This window comes from Plectropomus leopardus, chromosome 12 (assembly GCF_026936395.1).
Source record: "Plectropomus leopardus strain MGB_pleo_1.0 chromosome 12, ASM2693639v1, whole genome shotgun sequence".
In the NCBI taxonomy this organism is placed as follows: Eukaryota; Metazoa; Chordata; class Actinopteri; order Perciformes; family Serranidae; genus Plectropomus; species Plectropomus leopardus.
In genome coordinates, this window is record NC_142187.1 from 23202129 (window position 1) to 23223040 (window position 20912).

At 40.1% G+C, this 20912-nt stretch overlaps 1 long non-coding RNA gene across 1 annotated transcript in view; it reads left to right on the forward strand.

Moving 5' to 3' along the window:
- LOC148188101 (uncharacterized) overlaps window positions 1-20912 on the forward strand; it is a 148468-nt gene that overhangs the window by 35779 nt on the left and 91777 nt on the right. The window lies entirely within an intron of this gene.

Here is a 20912-nt window from a genome sequence, read left to right on the forward strand (position 1 = left end):
CCTTCACTTGTTTTGTCAAGTGGGAGGACCTGTTACTTTTTTTTTCGATGCCTGAGCATGGCCTCTGAGTTGGAAGCCTGCTCAACTTGATCCGCTTTTTTCATTCCCACAGCTTGCCAATTTTCCTGACAACTGAAGCAGAATGCAGACAGAGAGAGAGAGAAAGGGGGTGCGGGGCTGACGCAAAAGCATGACAGTCCGTCTCTGCCCTTTGTAATGGCTGTACTCACCCTTTAAGCATCCTGATCCACCCCCCCCCCACAGCCTTACCAGAACAGGGTTTATCATCTGTGATAAAGTACCCATGGTCTGGGAGGAATCAGCCCTGGATGTTTATTACATTAGGTCAGCGAGTACTAATGGAGAAACTCCTACAGACCATGTCATCGCCACAGGGCAACAGGGCAGCGGATACAAAACAGTATTACTTCTTCCTCTATCTCCCTCTGTTCCCCTTTTCTTTTTCAAGCAGACAAAAATACACACCCACACAGGAGAGGTCATACTCGATTAGAAAGCTCATTACAGTGTTACAGTCTAAGCATAGGCAATTTATTTGACTCTGTGTTATTTGAAAAATAAATAAACAATTATGCCTCTTGCCTCACACACTCTGCTCTGTCAGATTTCTTTTGTTTGGCAGCAACAGAAATTAGTTTGGTTTAAAATGGTAGTCACTGAATGATGATGTGTGTTTGTGCGTGACTTTAAGATACACCTGCATATGTGTATTTGCCATATGCTTTTAGAATAACAAATGTGCCGACAGATTGAGGATTAAGGCACACATTTTACACAGTTTGTTGTCGCAGTGTTAGTTAAATAATTAAATATTGTGTGAGTTTAAAGTTGAAAATAGAACTAGTAGTGAAATACTAGAAAACAGATCTGTAATACAAAATTGAAATGCTGAAGACTCAACAGGATATAGACTGATCTGTCACAATATTGTTGCAGTTTGGCACTAAAATGACAGGTGTAACCATGGTTACACACTGAGAAGACATACAGAAATGGTGATAGTTTCTGCTTTATGGTCCTATGATGATCATCTGTATCATGGATACAGATGTTTCTATATTGATATTTTATGTTACATTTTGGCCTGTCATCCACATGAAAATAGAGTTTTAGGTCACTAAAACAGATTTTTAAGCCGCCTTCATAGGTGCAGATTTTTGGAAAATCTGGTACCTTTCTATGCATGAAGTGATGTGAAACTTTTCACCTTTGGAAAATAATGCCTAATTTCTTTAATGTGTGCATGCTATTTGCTACTTTGTGTGACAAGCATGCGGCAGAATGTAATAATAACAACTGCCAACAACTGTTTTTTTTAAAAATATATTTTGTTAGCACTGCTTGGTCTAATGACTACAGTACTTTACACTTGAAACTTAAGTCTTGCTGCATCACTTCACTAACGAATGGAGGCGTCTGCTGCACCCAGTCCGTGTCCCATGTCCGTCTCAGGATCAGGCTCAGCCAGCAGATGATAGGACAAATTTTAGAGTTGGATTACTGTCAATGAGGAGTGAAAAGAAAACTTTTGTATGTCCAGAGTAGGGATGGAGAAAGTTATTAAAAGTTATTAAAATCTATGTTTTGGATAAGAGGTAATACAAGAAACGGGGAAAACAGAGTTCGCACACTAGACTATACTCCCATAAATATTTAGTCATACCACCACCTCGGAGTTAGGATGGGCCTGAGCATTCGAATGCTTGGTTTGGACGTCAGTATTTGTTATATATATATATATAGCTTCAATAAGTGCCTTCTTGCCCCACTGTGGCTCTTTCTCTCTGTTTATCATAAAACTCTTGCTGTAGGAGTGTGAGCTCCACATCTGGGGATCAGTTGGTGAGAGTATGCCTAATACAGACACACACTGACAACGCTAACTGTTAGCATCACACAGCTAATGCTTGGTTATTAGCAGGGTTAATGACAGAGTTAAGTTGTTTCAGTGTTGGAACAATTAAATGACTCAAATGTTAGCTGCTGCTGCTCCGTTAGCTCGTGCTAACTTGTTAGACCTTAAACTGATAAGGAGAGCGACTCCAGACTCCGGAGATGGTCCTTCAGTATTTCATCTAGCATAACGCTATTTAACAGCAGCAAGAGAGAGTATACATCTTTTCCTTTGTTAACCTTATATTTATGATTCACTAGGCTTATTGAAGTCAGATTATTCAATAAATGAACTGCTCTGAGTTGAGTAATAATTGAATGCCAGTATACAAATGTAGAAGTCACTCAGAAGCCAATTTCTAGTGTAGATCTTCGCTTTTATCTTCGAGTGAGCTCCTTCATTCTTACAATGGAGGTGAATCAACATTGAAGAGATCTCCAGAAGGTGTTTTGAAAAAGGCAACATTAACCTTTACACTTCACTACCTTTGCCAAGAGGGGAGACTGTTGAAGATAGCGATAAGTGTTTGGAGTCTTTTTTACTTTCTAGGGTGTATGGAGATATTTGTCAAACAAAGGTCGTGTGGAGAGATCTTTTTTCCACAAGGGGCAAAATATCATTTATTTTTGTATGTGTAGACAGGGCATGAAGCAGATTTCTGAGTTTTACTCCATGACTCTGATGATGACTTTACTTCAGCTTGTGTTGTTCAGGTGTCTGAGAAAGCATCAGCTGCCAACTCACCTGAGGCCCACAATTAGCGTCGAGCAGCTGCTAAGCTTTCTGTGCCATAACAATTCACACTCTGTGGACACAGACTGTCAGCCTCACAAGATCAGCCGCACAGAGCAATAAGCCTGTCGTCTTTCCTCCCCGGTCTGTCCTGGATTTGTGAACGCATGCAAAGAGGCAATACACCTTTTACTCTTGTGCTGTATGCTAAGTGCCACCCTCCTTTCCTGAAGCGAGCCAGACATTAAAGTGACTCTCATTTATATTCATCAGTGCACCATTGGAAGGAAACAGTACTTCATTTTCAACTGCTTGTTGACCCCCCGCAGTAAGCAGGCAGGGACTGGCCTATAGGTAACCCTGGCCAGTGCAACATCAATAGCCGTGGTGGCACCATTAATGAGAGACACTAGCTGTGTGTGATGTGAATCATAGAGAGGGCTGGAGCATTCCCATGCTGTTCGAGGCGCACTGTGTTTTAATGATTCTCAGGGAAAGTCAGAGACAGCCTAGACAGATGGTTTCTCTTGAGGCATTCTCTGTTAGGAGCAACTGTCACAAGTGAAACCGTTTACCTTAAATTATCAGTTCTACTCTAATCGCCTGCCCTCAACCCCCCCTCCACCCACCAAAAAAATGGTCATTGTTATAAAAATGTACAGAATGGCAGATAGGGAGGGTAGATAAATTCTCCCCTTGCTAATTTCAGCTTTAGCCTTTATAATATCTGACATTCTCATGAGAACTGTGAGTCCATTTGGAAAGCAGACAGACTGAGTTAATGCAGGTTCTGTCAGATCCTGTGGCCCAGCTGTCACCAGGGTCACTTGCACTCCAGGTTAAGACTTGTCCTTATTTTCAGCCAATTATGTCCCCCTCAAAGCTAGTATCTGTGATATAAATATAAGTCAATGTAGGCTTGGGCGGTATTACGGTATTATGGCATACCAGGGTACGATATAGAGATCCCAAACGTACGTTTGAAAAACAAAGTCTGCACTCTAGATTGTGCTCCCTACAAATATTTATTACAATTACAATTATTATTATCCAACAATGGCAATTCAGTGCTGAAATAAAATGTAATGTTTAAAGCGGAAATCAATCTTGATGTTAAGATCAAAAGCAAAATCAAATCATGGATTTAGAACGTCATGTGTTAAATTTCATAAAGGTATGAAATGTTACATACTGCCCACACCTAATTCAGTCAATACATTGTTTTAGTATCAATTTGTCACTGTTTAAGCATACTTCTTATAATTTGGGATGTTTTTTGATAATATTTATCGACTTGTTGGGTTGCACCAGAACTGGTTGACAGTGCCAATAAAGTCAGCTCCAAACAGCCAGCACACTGAAAGTGACACCTTTCAAACCATGTTTGTTTTCTCCTGCATCAAAATAAGCTGCATGGGAACAGTAATATCACGCTTTGCTCACTGGTATGTCTTTCTTTTTTTAGGCAAAGGCTGATTTAAATAAACAGCAGGCTTCCGCACAACCATCCACGAGTGAAGCACAACAATTCAAACATAGTTTTAATTACCTGTTGACACCGCAGAAGGTGAGAAGCACAACACTATGGATTCAAGCTTTAACAGAGCATCCTGCTTTTTCCATAGTGCCTATAGTGAGAAAAATCCTGTATACATGATGATATTCTGTGCAAACATAAATGAACATGAGGAGAATCAACACATGCACTCACATGCATGTATTCAGTATTCAGTATTCAGTCACAGCTCTTATGCACGTGTGAATACCCCTGACACACACTCTGAGTCACACTGACACATAACGACGTAATAACTTCCACTGCCTCGGTCTTACCTGAGATCCCTGAGCAGCGGGATGTATAGATGCAGCAGCATTTTGTGCTTGTGCTGTATAATCATACGGGAGGTGTTACTGTGCGAATCAATGTTCACATAAATAAAGGTGTGGAAGTGCCTTCAGAGCAGCGGCAGATAAAGGAACACCAAATGTGTTATGTACTGTATCTGCCAGTGAAAAATCCTTCCTGGAAGCAGAGCAGGTACCCGCCTCAGCGCCTCTCTTCTTCTCCTTCTGTGAAAATGTTGTTTTTTCTTTCGAGGCAGCGAAGGTGCATATCTGCACAGAAAGAGAAACATGTTGCTACTGTACCAAAACAAACAGGATAAATCTCACCAGCAGAGGCAGTGGAGCAGAGACAAGCCTGACAACAGCCGCAGGGCCCAGCGACTACTGCACTCTGCCTAATCAAGCAGTCTTTTGAAAAACGTTGTCACTTATATCCTGGCGAAAAGAGGGGGGTGAGGGTGGGGTTTCAGGTGGCATCTGTAGACCTAGGGAGAGTAAGCCTTCATACTTTATTTTATTTAATTATTTATTTATTTTTTGGAGTAGCCGTTCTTCAGGTTTTGTGCAAAAGGATGCAGCAAAGGAAAAAAACTCAGGAGTGTGTAGGAAGCAAGGGCGCAGGCTGTCTTGCAGAATAATGGACTTGATTCATTACAGTGAGCATCTAAGCAACCACTAAGTGATCTCGAGTGAACACCGGCTGTTTTCATTTTGTCAGAGCTTTTATTCAGATTTTTTACATAAATGTTTTCTCCTGAATGTAGTCATGTGGGCACTGAATGGCAGGTAATTAACAGTGTCTCTGTCTGACCTTGGCAAGGAAAAACACTTCCCTGAATAGCTCAGTTAGGATGGACTTGCACCCGTCCACCCACTGCATAAAATCTAAGTGGTGACAAATCAGCAGCAATTACCGTGAGCAAATTCAAAAGAAACTTGGGTGGCCAAATATCCTCTAAACTCTAAAAATCTTCTAACAATGGCTCATAATTATCATATATTAGATCAAAGCAGAAGTGTTTATGATCATAGTCAGACATTCCTTTTTTTGGAGTATCTTCTCTGTAAACATAAGAAAACGATAAACCTTTCAACACAAATATTCATGTCCAGTTTAAGAAAACATTTTACCTCCAAAACATCCCGCCTTGTTGAGATGTTATCGCAGCATTGTTAATGGAGGCTGATTACCAAACTCATCAGCATACTTGTTTCTCAACCCTTAAAGCCTCCTAATAATCTATAGCAACACATCTCAGTTTAACATTATACATATACTGAAATATCTGCTGTAACTACTGCTACTATTCTCCAGTGTTAACATTAATTAATTTCTCTTGTTAGACCGTCATTTATTCAAAGCCTTATTCTGTCGGTGTTTTCAATGACAGTGAGGCAGAAAGAGAGAGTGAACAACTTCAGTTAAGAGCTTCATAAATACTGGACTTAACTTCCACTGCATTTCAATGACTCTTTCTAATCAAAATAACTCAAGGTTCAAGGTTATCAACTTATTATAAATAATTACATTAAAACTGCCTCCATGAAAAGTGTTCCTCTTGATTACATTAAAAGGCTGGAAATTTAGTGAATGTATTTAAATAACATAATAAAGCCTTGATCATAAAGAGCACATTTTAGCAGGCTGGGCCGGCTTTTTGTTATGCTTTTCATTAGACATCTAGCTAAAAAGTAAACTGGCCATGATTAGCTGAAATGGCAAGAGTTTGTGAACAGGAAGTGGACGCCATACTCATTCCTTCAGTGAACATGGAGGCCAAAAAGTCGGAAATCAAACAATAAAACTAAGCAGCTGTGATCAAATATGAACCAGAATTCTCTCACTGTGCTGCATATTTCTTGCCTTGAATTTTTACAGAAACATGTTCTAGCTGATTGTTTAACTGTAATGCTAAATCTGGCCGGCCGCCATTGTTTCTTACGGACCAGTCCGGATAACATCATACACCAGCAGGCGCATTTATTGGTCTGGCATGGCGCGCTTTTGGTAGTTGTGCGTTTTCTTGAGCAAAAGTGTCCTTTTTCTCTGTTTTCTCTGGTCATGTAGCACCAGTTTCAAAAGTATTTGCATCTTTTTACTGCATAGACGACTTAGTTTTATATGAGGACTTTCTTTATACTGGTGAAATACGTTTTTAACAACAGTGCAGAAATCCTGTCAAACTGCATCCTCGATCAAATCTGAACAACAATCTGTTTTTCGTTACACTTGATTGCATTTTGCCATAGTTGTGCTTTCGAACATATAAAATAACAGCCTAACAAACCTGCTGGGCTGTGCCAGTGTTTCTGTATATGGAGTATATGGAACATATTGCGGGCACAGTACCTCAAACCACATGTTCCTTCATTTCATAAGCAATCCTTGAAAATTTTAAATCAAGATGTCATTCTTCGCTTTACAACATTAGTAACCCAAGTCTCGCATCATAACATAAACCATCAGCTCTGTGAAATGTTTTAAAAAGAGAACAGGCAGCACGCAAACTTTAGAACAGAATAACACCACTGACACAAAACAGGCTCATCTACTCCATATTGCATTCATCGGCTCATTGCTCATTGCTAAATAATTTACTGGAAAGATGCTACATCATGAGCAATTTTCATTATTATTTCAGACACAAATTGTGATTTTAACGGCAAACGTACTCCAGGTTGAATCAAGCGATGTATGTGTCATTGATACTGTATATATCCATTCATTCTCCACTTCCTTTTCGCAATGTGTCCTTGTGCTAAATGAAAAGAAAATTACTTTAAACGGCTATTAGTAGTCATCGGCAATCAGCTCGTAAGTAATCCAAAGGAAACACTTCTGTTAGAATAACAGGGACTTTGAGAGAAAGTCTGACATGTGTAAATGAATTCGCCAAAGCTGAGGACTTAATGGAGGCCATGTTTACAGGTCCCAGCCTCTAGTCCCTGTGGTATCAATGTCTTCATCAGCACAGGGAGGCTGAAGGAGAGACCCTGTCTGCCTCTCCAGCCAAATCCTTCAATCTCAGCAAGCTTTCAAAGGCAAATAAAACGACGTTCAAATATAGCCTCTCCCTCCTTCCAGCAGGAGAAAGTTGACTTTTCTTCTTTCTCATCGGTGCAAAATGTAGAGTAACAAACTTGCTGTAAAAAAAATAAAAATAAGGTTCGTGTGAGGAGATGAAAGAAAAACTTTGGGAACATCTGGCAAGCAGACGCTGGCAGGTTAAGGTAAACAGAGTGTCCTTTTATGGTAGTACTCCTACCCTCCACAGAATCAGAGGTATGATGTGGAACACCTTCAAAGGAGCGAGGGGCCAGCACATCTTGTTTCAATTTATCCTCTCACTGGCAGACATGCTCTTTGGCCATAATATACTCCCACAAAGAGGATACTAGGCATATGCTCGCACAATTGCGCATTAATAGTGAGCCGTGCTCGGAAATGGGCGCGTTCTCAGACACAAAAGCTTTTGTTGAAATATGCATTTCATACCAGACGCTCACACGCACATACTCAGACATTCAGATATTCACAAACTCTCGTATTTTCAGTGTGACCTTCTGTGAAACCAGGGCGGGAGTAGATTAATTAGTTCATGGCCAGCCCTGAAAACTAGCCTCGTGCCAGACCTGCATGTCAGCCTGTACAACATCTGGCAGCGGGCATCTGGTGCCATACATCAAACTAGCTCCTCCACGTTCCACGCCCCGCACACTGAATGTTGGCCTGATCAAACTAACTTCTAAAACTAACATTTGCTTTACGGAGCGAAAAGGGGACTGCGAGGTCCAGAGGCAGAACAGGTTCTTGTACCTGTTTTTCAAAGGTCGCTGCCAGTCCAAGAAGTGGAACTGTACTTTTGGTTTTAGGGGAAATACAGTAAGAGGGGGAAGGATTGTGAGTGCTTGCTTATCCATTTTTCTCTCTCTCTCTCTCTGTGTGTGTATGTGTGTGTGTGTGTGCAACCAATTCCAACCTTAGGCTTCATAACCCCCAACTGCCCCCCCCTCCTTTGCCAAAGCTTTTGATGTGACTTGCTGAAATGTCACGAACCTACAAGCGCTCCAACCGCTTAGAAAGCTCTAATGAACAGGATAAAAACACAACCCCTAAATCAATGAGTAGGCAGCAGCAACCCTGTAGCTGTCACACTGATATCAGAGCGGCTCTGCCCTCCACGCTGAAGCTGCAGGAGAAAAACTGGCTTCCCCTGTGATAATAGGTAGCAGGCTTTAGGCTGTTAAACTGGGTCACTTAGTGGTGCATGTATCTGTGGAGCTCTTTAAATTTTCCCTCCTCTCCTCTCTTCTCTTCTCCTCTTTTTACATCCTTTCCTTCTCTGTTTTTCACTTCTCAACATAAATAGTGGTGCAGGAATGAATCCTAAAACAAGGAAATGAGTTGGCGTTTTAGCACTTCTGGTTCACTCATCTTGGAGATAGAGGGTTTTGGTTAGATGGCTGAAATTAAGTCTGTGGTGAACAAAATGTTTACGTTTTCTTCTGCGACATAAATACGTGGAAAAAACCCCACTCATGATTTTTAATGCTTTAAAGGCGCAGTGTTCACCCTATAATCCAAAAATATAAATTTTCCTCTTACCTGTTGTGCTTCTTGTCATCCTAGATTGTTTTGGTGTGAGTTGTTGGAGGTATCGCCCGTTGAGATGTCTGCCTTCTCTCCAGTATAATGGAGCTAGATGGCACTCGGCTTGTGGTGCTATGACTGCCAAATAAATACATTTGAAAGAATCACAATTCCTGGAAAGCGACATTGATGTTGACTTTTTCAGTTTTTTTTTGTTATTTTGGCGCTTTCAGCACCACAAGCGTGGTGCCATCTAGTTCTTTAATATTGGACAGAAGGCAAACATCTACATGGCTGATATCTCCAAAACTCGGCAACTCAAGCCAAGACAATCTAGATGGATAAATAACAGTACAGGTAAAAGGAAAAATGTCTACTTTTAATTTTGGGGTGAACTCTCCCTTTAAGTGTCCTTAAAAAGGCAGTTGCTAACACAGTGGCTAGATGAGACCACAGAACATCAACATGTCAACCCTGGCTTTTCTGGTGTACTCCGTTTGCACTAGGTCATGCAACTGTTGTATAGTTTGTTTATAGCCTAATGTTAGGTTTTAACTTCTGGCAAGTGCAGTTTTATTTAAAAAATTATAAAAGTGGTGTTCGTTTGTGAAGATTAGCTTGCTGAACAAAACTTGTCATTATCTTTTTTTTTTTGCCACAGAGCGTAATTTCTTCAATAATCCAAAATCTAATGGAAAAATCCCATTGGCTTTCTGGTGAGGGAAATGGGGAAATGTTAACAGCTTGGTTGGCCTGCAAAAATCAGTCATCCCTGCACCACTCGAGTTTTTCCTTAAATGCTTATCCTCCAACCGAGCGCAGACGCCCCCAGTACTCCTCTTTAGCCCTGCCACCCACTATCCTCCACTCCTGATAACGCTTACTACATTCCTCTCCAGTGATACCACCAAGTATTGTTGCTGCTGGTCTTGCAGCACATTCTTAGACGACCATATCTTCACGGTCATAAAGCAGCGTGGCCTTTTTTTGAATATAGCTGCCTACCTCTGCTTGTGTGTGGTATTTCATTATCATGTTTCTTTGAGTTGCGGCCCCCTCGTTCTGTAATGAGAGAAAGAGATTGTTACCTTTACCGCCTGTCCCTCTGTGCATGGTGCCATGCTCAGTGGTGGAGTATAATTGAATGATTTTGTGAGGGATCAATGAGATTAGGGATTGTGTTTATTCCTCTGTCGCTCTGGATTAGTGGTCCTTTTATATCTGCCTTGAGGAATAGCACATACAGTACACACTCTTAGCACAAACACACACTCACACCATGGCATATTCACAGATAAACGTGCTGACAGTATAGCAAGACGGTGAGAATGTAATAGGGAAATGTCGAGGCTGTAAATGTGCTTAAAAAACAGCGAGGTGTTTCTGTTTTAAAAGGAATTGCTGTGAATTGAGTCATCTTTGTGTGTATGCGAAAACATGTATATACACCTGTATTTTCTTTGTGTTTTCATGCTTGTGTGTATTGTGTGTGTGTTCATAGCAAAGCAGAGAAATGGAGAGGACATTGCTTGGGGGGGATTTTTCACATGGACTGTATCCCAAAAGTGGGGGTAGGCTCAGACGTTTGTAATGTAGGGAGAAGCCCGCAGGCCTGCCTATCTGCTGTTATGCGGGTAAAAGGAGAGTTTGCTATTATTAACCTTGCTATGAATCCTGTCCTTCTACCAATCCACCAGTAATCCTAATAATCCAAGCTTGCGCTCCCATCCCTCTATAATAATTGCCAGATGCTGATAGTACAGATAAACAGCAAACCTGTGTTTTTATCCAAGAAAAATAAAGCACAGGGGCCCACTGGAATCCACATGCTGTGATGAAAGAATGTGAAAACAGTGGTACACATCAGCAGAGAAAATCTCTCATCAACGAGGGAGACAATGGGCCTCATGCAAAACCACTCATGTTAACAGATTCAATTTGAAGTGGCACATTGGAGTGATTTAAGAGAATTTGTGGTATTTTCCGATGTTGCGGTACTTGTAAATTTTATTTACTGAATAGAAAAATTTGCCAACACATTGTACAGAAGGTCTGCCTTTACTACAGAGGAAAAACACAAGCAGTAAGAGTTAATAGAAAACCAACTTGCTTGCTTTTCCCCATTAATAGATTAGACAGGGATGCGCAGATTTATCAGCCAAACATCAGTATTTGCTGATATTCAGCTTTTTATTGTCATTAGCAGTAGATGGAGTCATAACATGCAATGCTTGTCAGTGTATTTTATTTTCCACTTTGTTAAAATAAATAAATAATTTTCTCATATTGGCTTGAAATGAGCTGGTTGGCCAATTATGATAGTTCAGTTTAAAACCAATATCAGCCGATACAGATGATATGACACTATTATCAAACATCCCAAGTTCTCATGATGTGTTAACTGTAATCTTGTAACATTTTTGTGAGAAACTTGAATAAACGCAGTTGCTTAAATGAGCTACTTGTTGATGTTCTCACAGAAATTTAAAATAGAAATTAGAGAGGAAATTATGTTACACTGTATAGAGTAAAATGGCTTTTGAAGCAGCTATTTTTTTTTAAATGTTTTTTCATGTGAAAGGTTTTTTATATTAGCCTAAATGTTGTTTTAGAAATGCGTATGATTAAATGTGTGCTGACTCAAAAGTAGTGTGATGAAGGGCTTAAATACTTAAAAATAGTTGATTGATTTTTTTTTTTTATAATGAAGATTTCTTTGTTTTCCTGGGGAATAAACAACAATATAAAAACACCAGTATTGCTATCAGCCATTGACCAAATTGTTATTTTAAATATTGGAACCAGTCCAGAACGTCACAATTGGTACATCCTTAAATTAGACAAATAAACTACTTAAACATAGCCAAAATATTTTGAACATGTCATAGTATTTTTAGAAGACAGTGTAAAGGCACCACAGGGGCAAACAGAGGATAAACAAATACATACAGCGATGCACTGTACATTTCTGACAGTTCAAAGGAATTGCTCACGGGCTGCTGTATAACATGAAGTGCTACACATCCACACCCAAAGCTCTGTGGGCCTCACAGAGAGCAGTGGAGCATTGTTCAGACTGATCTCCTCAGGTCATTTTGGGCAGCACAGATTGCTTCCTCTATTCCTCAGAGGCAGGACAGTGGTGCTGGAGAGAGGAGATCATGAGCAGGGGGGTTACAACAAAATATAAGGGATTTATCTGTTCATATAACCCACCAAGACCCGGAGAATCATCATGCCAAGCACTATTTGATACACAACTCCCAGCAGATGATGAAGAGAGGTCGAATACAAAGTCTTTCGTTTAGTTGTGATTAAGGCAACAATGAAGATAACCATGAAAAAAAAGAGGGAAATGTAATGTTGGGTACCTTTGTGAAGCACCTACAACAGGGTGACGCTAGTCAAGGAGCCAGGTTAATTAAAAATAATTCTTAGAAGTATCACTTCAAGAATGCACCTCAATAGATGTTTCTGAATCGTTCCTTTTGTTGCTTTTGACGGTGATTCATTTTCGTTGGTAGGGTGAGTCTGCGTGACCCAGTTGTAGGAATGCTTTGTTTCCTTTTTCCCTTTCAGCTGAACAATATGCTGCCATTCACTAACACTGCCACACAATGCCCTGCCTTGAAGGCTTTAACATGGTCCATACATGGGCATTATTCAATGCTGTATTATCAGACATACCAACAATAAGTTACAGCAACTTCTGCCCTTGGAATGTGAATATTTTTGAAGCTGTGGAAAGTAAAGCACAATATGGACAGATTAGCATAAAAAATGAATGTTTTGCATGGTGATATTTCAAAAATGAGCTGAAGACGGCTTTGATGGTAATGATAAAGAGAGTAATAATGATGACAGCACTGATGTGGATGAAGATTAAATGGAGACATTATAATAGTCCCGTCGCTTTCCTTATGGGAAATGTATCTTTTATAGAACAGAGTGCAGAGCAGCGCTAATGTGTTTAAGTTGCAACTTTCTTTGCCACCTCCCCAGCCTACCAGCACCTTTTCCTTGGAGACAGGAAAATAAGAGTACCAATACCAAGGAGGAATCGATCATAGTAATGGGTTTTCCCTGTGGAGAGGGAAGCCAGGGCAGGTGACACATCCACCCCCATCATACACAGCACAGCACTCCATCACCTCTGTCAGCCTGAACTGCAGACTCCTCATCCTATCCAATCTAGCGGTCCTTTACCTTATCTCCCCGAACCAATCGCTTTGCTCCTGATCCCGTCCCCTTCAACCAATTTAAATTCTGGAGTCTCACTTTAACCAGTCCGAGTCCTCTGCCCTTTTATCATCCCGACCAGTCAAATTAATAGCCACTACCTTTTACATGTAACATCAGAGGGATCGGCGAGGCAAGAGGGACAAAGACGTGCTTCCTGCTGCTTTGCTTTGATACCTTTATGCAAACTAGCTACACCACTTGACTTTGTGTCAGTTGCAGTGTCAGACATGTGAAAAATCCTCTTTTCTCTGAAGATCTAAGCATCCTATTATGTTCGTTAAAACTTTAATTGGTTCGTCCCTTTTTCACACATGCTGGATGCTGCTCACTTGCGCTAACAAGCTGAAATGAACTAAATACGGACTTATAAGTAGCTATACAATTAAGACAAATTTGCTCCTCCTTGCCAGATAAAAAGGCTTCATTGTCATACGTCCTGTCATTGTATGAGTATATGCTTGATATTATATATCTGATTTGACTAAGATATTATTTTTACTACTGTATACCTGGTATTCCTTGTCATGGCCTTTCTGAAAAGATTATCTCAGTGAAAAAAGTCTCTGTGTCAGAAATCTGGATGCTGAGGCATTTCCCTCCCATCCTTCTTTTGATATCCAAAAAGGTGCGATATAGAAGATAGAAACGAATTCCTTTTTTGCTTTCGATTCTATTGACGCTAGGATTGACGCTAGGATCAGCTAGGATCATCTTCAAAATGAAAACATGGTATGGATATTTTATGATCGAGCCGCCCACCCCTACTCTGTGGATAACTTGGCTCTTGGTGAAACCCTGAATGTCTGGATCTTAAGTTACCTGAGAAAGAAGGTGAGCTCACATTAGCGGGTGTGGGACAAGCGGTCTGTCTGCAAAAAGTCGAACAGCGTCACAGACACTGATTTGTAATGTGGACCTTATTCATTGTTTTTAGCACTTTAAATCAACAGGTCCGTTTGTTTTGGAGACCTCTGCCTGTAATTTGGCTCACGGTGAAACCTACTGAACAATCAACACTGAAGAAATTCTAACCGGTTTCAGGTGGTGGCAATCCTCACTGCTTAGATACCATTAAATCCCCTCAAGTTTTGCATCCTTCTCCTTTAACCTCAGCACTCTCCTTTAGAAACATAACACATCCAAACTCTCACAGTACGCACGTTAGCCTCACTTCAGTCTTATACTCTGAATCACAAGTGGGTTTTTTTTTTCTCCAAGACTGAAAATAAAAGATGTTGTGTTAGAGGATGATGGTGAGGATGACTTGTTCGCACAGTATCTCAAAAACCAACACTGTCTCACCTCTCTTTTCATGTCGAATAATGGCGGCCCCCATTAGGCAGAGTTGCGTAATTGCATGAGTCAGGCACGCTAAACAGCTTCTTTTTGTCTCTCATTGTCAGTCTGCACGTCACACTGCTGAATACAGGACGGGGCAGTCTGCCAAGTCCAACTCCAAAGTCCTAATTTTCTTTATCCTGTGTGTGTGTGTGTGTGTGTGTGTGTGTGTGTGTGTGTGTGTGTGTGTGTGTGTGTGTGTGTGTGTGTGTGTCTTAGTAAATGTGCTCATTTCATGCCCATTTCTTATTTATTGATTTCTTTGTCTCATTATTTGTCTATTTGTCTTCAGTCCATTACGGCATTATTGCCATGATTGCCCTTTGGAATAAATCATGCAGAAGGCTGCTCAGCAGTCAGACCACATACTGTACAATGAGTAATATCTCCGATACATAATGACTAAATTGTGATGGTTTATTAACGCAGTAAAGATAATTGATAACGGTAATTGACCAAACAGATACAACTAAATAGGTTCAAATAGCTTCACAAAGACTGGAGGCATGCTCAGATTGTTTCTGTAAGCAGCAGTTTGAACGAGTTTCAATGGGAAAACAAATGAGCTCATTTGTACTTGAAAGCCTCTCTCAGATATTACAAATTACCGGAGTAAAAATAGCACTTATTCATGCATTTACCCCTCATCGAGAGGCAATATACTTCCTCAAACCTTTCCCAACTAGCATAGTGGGAAAGTGGATGAGTTGTGCTGCATATACTGTTTTCCAATTTAAATGATTTTGCATTTAATTTCAATAAAATGTAATCAGCCAGCATATAGTGAAAACAATTAGTACGACTATCATTAGGCGCTTGTATACGGTCGTAATATGAAATTTTGCATTGCAAATCATATTATGCACCATTACGTTCAGATCTTAGCCATTTGCTGAACATCATTACAGCATATTTGTCATTTTTTCCCCTCCAAACAAAACTCTGTAAAGATGAAAAGTTACTCCTCACTTTATCTCAAGTGATAATCTGAATAGTAATCAGTGTAACTAAAAGCAAAAGGCCTTACATTTTTCTTGAGAAAGTGGTTTCTACCATTATAAATCACAAGTGAGCTAAACAAGTAGCCTCACACCTGCCCGGGGGCTCGTAGCTCCCCACCAATCCGACAGATCAAACATGGTCAACATTAATATTCTCTTTTAAACTCTTGCAGTCCTCTTTATATCATGTTATATAATTTTCTGTCTCTACCGTCAGCAGGTTATAAAATGGGAAGTCATTTTTAGGAACCCAGACAGTCATTGAGAGGCTGTGGTAATATTGAGGAAAAAGAGAGACAGCCATGTGCAGCCATTACCCCCAACACATCAAATCACTTTCTCCTGTGATGTTCTCACAGCCCTCTCCACCCGCTAATATACTGAATGCCACCATTACACCGTAACCATCCACCAGTCGACTCTCACAGTGAGGACAGGTCTGCCCATGCAGTTTGGGAAATAACAGTCCCTCTGTTGAAATTTAAAAAAAAAAAAATCTCTGTTGTTGCTCATAAATTATTAATGTGACAGCATTCCTAGTTTTTTTTTTTGTTCCTCTCCTTTTTGGGGCATAATTAAAATCTCAGGAGCCCTCTGACTGTGCTGGGGATTAATCTCCCATGGCACATCTCCATCTGCAGCCTGGATCATCAGCCATCCCTCTCTGCATCAGCCCCCAGCTGTGCAACTGTCTGCCCAACCCAAGCTTAGCACACCGTGTAGGGGCACACTTGGGAAGGAAGTGGGAGAAGAGAGAGAGAGCGAAACGAGAGAAGAGGGAGGTGTGTGTGTTTGGGGTGGAGGGATGGGGTGGTTAAGAGCAGCAATAAATCTTAATATTTCACATCAATTTTACTTTGCAGAGCTGATTTGAGCCTCATTTTCTCTCAAATGGCCTTCTCCACTGAGATCTGATTGATACTAATAGCTTCTACAGCAGTTACATTTAGTGGGTTGGGGGGGTAAGAGTCTTTTTTTTTTTATTGGTGCAGACAGTTGTTAGTGTGGCACCAAGTAAGGGTGTAAATTTGGCTCTCTTTCATGTAATGTGACTCTTGAGGGTGGTATGCCTGAGAGCTTTTGGTACTCGACTGCTGTCCGTCTTCACTTCGCCTGTGGATGTCCAACACTAATGAGATGAGTTATTTCTTGAATCGCATAAACAGACACAGAGTTTAGTTAATTTTGCCAGTGTGGTGAGTTTTATGTGTGGAACTATTTGTTTGAAAGGTGGCCAAAGTACAATTTAAAAAGAGTCTAAAATATGCTGCAAAGTACATTTCTGTGGTGTTATGATTCTTAAACACCAGAAAAGAAGTTTTGAGTCGCAATTAAGGTTGGGCAATACTGAAATCCCACTGCTGATGATATCGCTTTTTGAAAAAAAAAAACAACATCAAAAAATGGGCTCTAATAGACTTTTTAAATATTATCAGACCAGAAGTCTTTTTGGGCACAATGGCATCTCGTGAAGGGTTCGGAAGTTTATAATTCCACTTTTAGCCACTACTAAAATAGGCTTCATAGCCCAGCACTCTCCTAGGTGCCTGAGAGAGACGAACATAAATTAAATATCTATGGGCTGGAGACGCATACGTTGGAATACCCATTGTAAAGGCAGTGCTAATTTTAAAAAGAGATCTGATCAACTGGTGAGGTCATTTTTATTAAATAACACGTTTATCCACATTAATGTATGGAACAAAAAAACAGAAAAATAGGAGGTGCTCTGTCATTAATGTGTGTGTTTTTTGGTGGTGTTGTCGGTATTATTATAGACGTCTGTTTATTTGTCTAATGATTGCGTGTGTTTTCTGTTTGGATTGTGAGTATAAAAGTGGGATGAGCAATTTGTGTTGTTGCATCTTGAGTACCAACTTGTTTATTGCGCAGCTTACTAAAAACTTTGTCCACGTTCGGATTGTTATGTATATATTCTCATTTGTTCACTCGTGCCTTTTATGTGGTTTTACTTGCTGTATAGCCAAGCTAAGTGCGTTTTCCTTATGTGCCATGTTGTGGTATTTGCAGCGTGTCTCCAAATGTTTTGCAGGCTTATGATGTTTTCTTAATTTGCTTGTGTTTTGTCTATTTGCGTGGGCCTTACTTAAGCTGCTGTGCTAAGTCCCTGTTGGCTACATACTTCAGAAACAAAAATGAAGTTGAAGTTTGCTCCCCTTTTCTATTTGGTTTCACAAAAGAATTGCCAAATAGGCACATTTGCATTTTTTTGGACATCTTTCCTTCAGTTTAGCTGCCACACTATTGCTTTGTCATGGTAATGTAAATAACATTGAGTTAGTTATGTTTGGAAATTTCCCCACTGTGGGACTAATAAAGGATTATCTTATCTTATCTTATGTGGGTAGTTATGTGGGTAACTATGTACAGCATCAGATGTATGGGAGCATAACCTAGAGAAAGGCAGAGAAAAAAAAACAAAAATATATAGCAAAAAAGGCAAAGGCAAAAAGGCATTACATAATTGAATATCGTTTGGTTATCGTGGACAAGTGAGGACCATTATTGTGGCCAACCAACATCGTCATAATAAATAATATTGCGTGATGACATACTGAGTGAAGGTTCAAAGCAGAGTAACTTCTGAAGTGTGATAAGACAACACATAGCAAACCTAAAAATGGGCAGTGCAATACGACAGCAGTCAGTCCCAGAGACTCGTGGGTTTATAACTCTCCCAGGCTTTGGGTTGGAAACCTTCCCACCAACTAAACAGCCAAGTATTTGGCTGCCTCGCAGTCCAGGCGATTTTATGGGCCCTGGGTTCCAGCATGCAAGATATGGTTGATCCAATTTAGGCCATGCTCAATCAACCTAATTCTACAGGGGACACGGAGGCTGGGTACTGCAGTGTGTGCAGGAATGGATTGCTCAACAAAGCAGCTTTTAAAGGTCATGTTTTCGCTGCCTCAATGCCTACAAGATCCTTATAGAGGGCACCGTTTGCAAACAGTGTATGTAAATTCATCACAAACCTCTAACTCAACAGTGATTTATGCTGTGAACCTGAGGGGTCTGGGTTTTGGCTCACAGTAGTAGTGTAAAACGCAGCATGGTCTGGCTAAGGCCCTGTTTGTATGTGCACTCTAAGAAGCTGAGATGTCTCTTAACATTACACTGACTTTACAAGTATCTGAAATGTTTCTGAAGTAATTAAGTATAACCTGCAGACTCTTGTTTCATTGTTTACTCTTGCTTCCTTTTTGTTGTAGAGGCACAGTAATTACTTGCTAATGCTGTAACTTGTCACAAACGTATGCACGTCAACAAGGTTCTGCTACTCCCTCTCAATTTCTTCGTCTTTCTCATGGGGTGCACGGTGTCATGCTTTTGCTTCTGCCATACAAGGAGCCAATTATATTATCAGCATGGGACCTCCGCTTGACATCGCATGTCCTGATGGTATAATGAAATAAAAGAGGTTTCACACACGTGCTCCCACTGTGTCCTTGACGTGTGAGAATGTCTACTTTGCAATTTCCGTAATTTGGGTGAGAGGTATATTTTCAAAGATACCACGATGTTGAACGTCCTCCATGGGGGACAGGCAACCCCGTCTTCCATTTCAAGGGGTAATTCTTTGAAAGGAAGCAGAGAATGAGACAATGGGGTATTCCACATTGGGAAACTGGCTTTTGGATTTTCTTGCAACCATTTAAAGCCATTTAAAGACATTGAAAGACATTTTTTTTATATTAACTTTAAAAGACTTGCTGTAATATGAGAGGAATATTAATCCTGGTGGTCCCACAGTAAATTATAGAATGATTACAGTTTATTACAACATGAATCTCATTAGAGTTTTGGTCCTCAATCCTGTTGTTGATAAATGCAGCCACTAAATCCTGAGATCTGGAAATGTGGGAACTAGGGTTGCAGCAGTATGAGATTTTTACGGTATGATAACCGTCTCAGAAAATATTGTGGTATTTTGGTATCACAGTATTACAGAATTATTATTATAATCAGTGACCCTTTAATGAATGAAAACAGAAGAGTTAGTTTTGATTGAACAAATGTTTTATCACTATAATTAAGACTTGAAAACATTTTAATGGAAATATGTTTTAAAAGTCTCCCTTTTGAAAATAACTAAACATGAGATTCTCCATCCAGTTGTATTTTTGCTTCATGTATAAATAAGTGAATGTACACAGTTTGAAAATCGTTTAATTTTTATATCACAGCCTAAACCAGTATATCACTGCAACCCTAGTGGTAACATCGCTAAAAAGAAGTTTGGAAGAGTGATCTGGTAGGTGGAAATCAAAGTTATGATCCTGTTATGAACACTCTTAACAGGCCAGCTTCCTGTCTCAGTGTTAACCTAGAGCCCTTAAAGCTGGGGTAGGTAATTTTCTGGAAAAGAAACAAAAGGCAGAATTTGAAACAACACCTCCCTCCTAGAGCTCCTCACTCATTCTTTCTTTTGTCAGCCCCTCCCACCAGACTAGCGTGGGAATATGCACACTCTTCATACAATATCCCGGTGTTTCCCATATATTCATTTATTAAATCTTGTTTTGTGGTAGAGTTGAACATAGCTCATTCACTCAGCCCCCTCTGTCTCACTATTAGACCACAAATGAGACAAGAATTTGCCAGTCCGTGTGTGTTTTACTTTGAATTGAGAAAATAAATAGAGTAATAGAATAGAGTGTGGTATGGAGGACGGTTTTTACCTGCAGTTAAGCTGTTGAACACGTGTGTATTACTCTGAATAGAGTATTGTCGGGGGACAGTTTACGGCTGCAGTTTATCTATTGTCAGGGCGGGAAAAAACATAATTCAGGCTCCCAACCATTTTCTTAAATTGCACTGAGGCAAGCTCAAATGAAAAGGCAGAGCTAGAACACCTGCATGAGGTATCCCAGTCAGCTTCAACAGCGTCTTCCACAGTCATGGAAAACCTGGAAAAGTTTCACAATAACATTTTCCAGGCCTAGAAAAGTCATTTAACTAGTAAATAGCAATAAAAGTTTGGGAAAAATAAAGGGAAATGTGTGTAATAAATTAAATTACATTAATGTAACATAACCGTAAATTTTATTTTCTGTAGCTGATGACGTAACATAGCTTTAATTTGCAGCAACGTGTGACAACATTTTGGTTATATTATGTATGTTTTATATATTTGTTCATCATGCACATTTCTTAATTTTCTCTGCCCGTTTTCGTCTCTCCCTTCATGCCTGCATGCAAGGCATGTTGCATAGTTTTTTAAGCA